Consider the following 4,769-nt stretch of genomic DNA (forward strand, 5'->3'; position numbering starts at 1 on the left):
AAAAAAATGTATTTTTCTCTAAAAAATATGAAAAGTTGACACAATTGAGTGATGCAGCCAAGATTGACCTCTGGCTCCCCCAACCCTTTGTTCAAGGACTCACTGGTTAGAAATTGGTGCCTCTTTTCAAAATTTAGATTTATTTAAGATTAAATACTCTTGCAAGAAATGGTACAATGCAGCAAATTGTACAAAATTGTTACTTATACTTAATTAAATACGTATTACCTTTAAAACTGGTAAATTAGCCATTTTTGTTGAATTTTTGAATATCATAGCTTTTAGATTCTATTTTGATATGGTTTTGGGATATCAACCCTTTCACGAAATGTTTTTGGATATCATCCCTTTTAGGTTTTTTTTTTTTTTGGATTTCCTTCTTTTTGCTCTCTGACCACTCTCATCCGTGTGGAATTTAACTACTAATTTATCAAAACAGAATTCAGTGGTCCATTCTACTAGTAGGAATTCCGTGCATTTTGCCAGAAAACAAAAATTTCTTAAACTTCTAACACTTCACTTTTTTTTTGTCAAACTTAAAACTTTAGATTGTAAAAAAAAGGTGCTTAAAACTTCCCTGTTCAACGGTAGCTTCAACTCTAACAATTTGTTTGGAGATATATATATATATAGTTCAGAAGATCAATATAAAAATCACTTCTTAATTTGCGTGAAGAGCTACCGGAAGAAATAGATGCAATTTTACTAGTCTAGGTTGATGGTCACAAAAATCAGGTAAAAGTAAACCAGCAGCACAAACCACTCGTCAGTGAAAATTATTGATAAAAGACAATGTTGTACTTGGGTAGGTAATAAGTGAAAGTTGCAAATTTTGTGAAAATAGAGTTAAAGCAAACCACTCTCAAATAAAAAATAATGATACAGGCAATGTGATACTTGGATAGAAAGTAAGAAAAAAAAACCGTATATTTCATGAAAATAGAGTTACAAGTTCAGTTTACCTAATCATACGAAAAAAAAATTATAGATTTATTTAAAAAAAATAACTTTCGTAATACAAAAGGGAAATATCAAGTGTTTTCTCTCATTCAATTAACAAAAGCAAATTCCATGTTATGGAAAACACTGCATGCTAACGAAGATCATAGAAAATAACACTTGTAAGAGGAAATAAGGCCATCAAAAATTCAAATCTGATAAAGTTTTTTTTTATATGAAAAATGATGAAAAAATCTTTTCTTCGGAGAAAATTCGATAATTTCATGCTATTTGAGGCACCCCTTAAACATTTCCGGTAGAGCTAATATTTTGCACAAATCATTTTTTTGTCCATAGAAACAAAATTGGGGAGTGGGAGCTAACTTTTTCCAAAATTGAAAAATAAGGGCCACCCTACGAGTATATTTGTACTACAAAACGTTAGTTATTTCCTGATCACCGACTACCCTGTTATCTTTACTAATAATAAAGCTGAGAGTCTCTCTGTCCCGATCTCTGTCTGTCAGGATCTCTCTCTGTCCGGATCTATGTCTGTCAGGATCTCTGTGACGCGCATAGCGCCTAGACCGTTTGGCCGATTTGCATGAAATTCGGTACAAAGTTAGTTTGTAGCATGGGGGTGTGCACCTCGAAGCGATTTTTCGAAAATTCGATGTGGTTCCTTTTCTATTCCAATTTTAAGAACAAAATTATCATAAGATGGACGAGTAAATTACGAAATTATCATAACGTGGAACCGTAACATGGGCACAAGCTGATTGGCTAGAAAATTCACCATACATTATTTGTAAATATGCAGGGAACCAAAAGAACTTTTAATTTTCTATTACGGGCAAAGCCGTGCGGGTACCACTAGTTCAAAATAAAGTAATTACAGTTAAATATTCATAAGCAACAAAGGCAACTTCCTCAAAAATGTTTAAAAAGAAAGTAATTGAAAAATTGTCTGGAAAATGAACCTAATGTTATTGTTGAAAATTGTCTGGAAAGTGGACCTAGTCAAGAATGAAATTCCTGGCAAGACTTCATATATCACTTTAACCATCAACATTGTTTTGCGATCTTAATGCCGAGAAATATATACTATTAAAACCTGTGCGCGTCTGTCTGTGTGCGTGTCTGTATCCTATCTCCTCTGGACACAGGACATCCAGAGTACGCCATTCCGCTCTGTCTCACACCTCTAAATCTTAAGGGGCCGGAATTAAAATGCCGCACATCCAGTTCTGAGGACACCCTCTTTCTCTTGGATTTCCTGAGGACATTCTGGGATGTCCTGACACACCTTGATGTAGTGCCCGCCGCTTATTAAAATCACATTCTTTCTGAGGAAATTTAATTTTATAAAGTGGCTGATTTTATAAAAAGGCATACCTTTAAAAAAAGTATTTAAAAAAAATTAAAGGTTTTGAAGTTTCAGTACTCGCAAAACGAAATGAATTACTTCAGTTATAAGTATTTCAAATACAGTTGTCATTTTAACTAAACATTTTCTTATACTTGCACAAGGGTCCTAAAATATTGGCGTATTGTTGCTTGGTTTACAGAATTTCAGAGCAAAGATTCAATATCGTTTGAGTTTTTATAAAATGTTTAGTGAAGTTCAACATTATATTTTTCTCTTTGCTTTAGTGCATCGTATATCAACTAGCGCTTTTCTGACATCTATTGAGCGGGCAAGTGCTTCTTTATCAATTTTTTACGCTTTATGTCCAAAAGTTGATTTTATAAAACGGCGATAGTAATTTTATTAAAGGATGATTTTAACTTGTTTTGGTATTGCAATGATTCTGTTCTTTCAGATTTGATTTTAAAAAGCGGCTGATTTTATAATCCAGTGATTTTATTAGTGCCGGGCACTGTATTAAAATCATCAACTGTCCTTCGCCGCAGGCGGCAATGAGCCACCGTAGGTGGCGAATGGGGGTTTGGCGAGCGAAACGAGTAGGGGGCGGAGCCTCCTAGTTATAAAAATAAAATTTGCATAAGTTCGCATGATTCCAAATATTGGTATGAAAACCTTAAACAATCTCACCGAAAGACTTACGGTTGAAACATTTTCAGTCTTCCATTGTGTCAATTCAGAAAACAGAAAGTTTCAGCATAACGACACAATGTGCTAGAACGACGGGTCAGACCATATAACTGAAAATGGGGTTGTCCTGTTCAAAAAAAAAAAAAAAACATACAGAGCGTATGGTCACCTTACTCCACAACATTCATGCCTTAGGCGTGATCGGAATCCGATCCCTCAATTCAAAAGACTTCGTCTGTGCTGACTATGTCACTGGGAGTTTACTTTGGAGGACCATGGCCATGGTGGCATGGGACTCTGCACTATTGATATTTTATTAGTTCTAAAATAACAAATTCCAAATTCCTAAAGCCCTATATATTTTTTAAAGGTTAGGGTAGATTGGGGCACGTTTACGAGGATTTGTTTCAATGAATTTTCTAATTTTTATGTTTTAAGTTAGGAAATTTTAGACACTGCGGTTTTATGAAGCAGTTAATGGAGTCAAAATTGGTACATTCAGTTGTTGCTCGATTTGTGTTTTTAATGGTTAAAAAAAATTATTTTGGAATCCAAGTCGGTTGCGTAATTTTGCCCCGGACACGGGGGCACGTTTACGCATATTTATTTTGCCAATTTAAGTGGTTCTATTTTTCAACATAATGTCTTACCATCGTTAAAATAAAGCAAATTTATTACAGACTGAATAGTGCTGTTAAGTTAAAGCTGAAGTGGCATGAATACAGCATTATATGATTGTAAGCTATAAGATACGAATGCGTAACTTAATTAAAAATTAAATGGTAATTTTCAAAACTGAATAGCCGGAAAATACCAAAAAGGTTTGAGTCAGTTTGGAGCGAAAAAACTGTCGGACATGTTTAAGTACCGTCAGAACGTGCGTAAAGATGCTCCGACGTCAACGCGTAAACTTGCCCGGTCGCCAAGTTTGAATTGATTTTTACCGTGCAAAAAAAATGCAATAACATTTCAGTTCATACAAATACCATTCTCTAAAAAGGATAAATTTCTGTTAATTTTTATTGTATTTGTTTTTACTTAACTAAGTATTATTTAGTCACAATAAGCTTTAAAACGTTCAACACAAAATTTACTCAACTTGGTAAAAAAACAGATTATCTTTTTTGCATGCTAGACCGAAGCTCGACTGATGCTCAAAAACTTGTGAGAATAGCTAGGGAATAGAATCAATCTGTTATGGCTTTTGGCTCTCCAGTTATAATTCGTTTTGAAAAAAGGGCATTGCGCAAACGTGCCCTATGCGCAAACGTGTGTTATTGCGTATTTTGATGTAAATACGTGTTTTACCGTTGAGTTTACGGGTTAATGGATATTTGCCTAATCGCTATGGTTAATTTAGCAGTTGTTAACGATATTACTTGTACATAATTGTAAATAAATCTCTTGTGTTTTCTCAAGAACTGTGTCGTCATTTAAAGAAAGTTTGAAGCTGCACTGAACTGGTAACAATATTTATTTGAAAGTAATCAAAACTTTTCCCAACGTTTTTCCAAGTTTTTACTTTTTTTCAAAACTAGAATAAATACTGCCGAAAATGTTTGCAAACAGGTTGAGGCTAAAATGAATAAATAACTTTATGAAAAGTAACGTAGAAATGGAAAGGAATTGGACTCAACAAGCGTGACGTTCAAAGCTCCTTCAAATAGTCCCTATTAAAAACGAAGTCAAAGCCTTTATCTTTTTTTTTTTTTGAAAAATCGATTATTGCATTTGCTTTAACGTGGTGCGATTCATCAGTAAGAAACAACCTGTC

The sequence above is a fragment of the Uloborus diversus genome, unplaced genomic scaffold (assembly GCF_026930045.1).
Source record: "Uloborus diversus isolate 005 unplaced genomic scaffold, Udiv.v.3.1 scaffold_487, whole genome shotgun sequence".
Lineage (NCBI taxonomy): Eukaryota > Metazoa > Arthropoda > Arachnida > Araneae > Uloboridae > Uloborus > Uloborus diversus.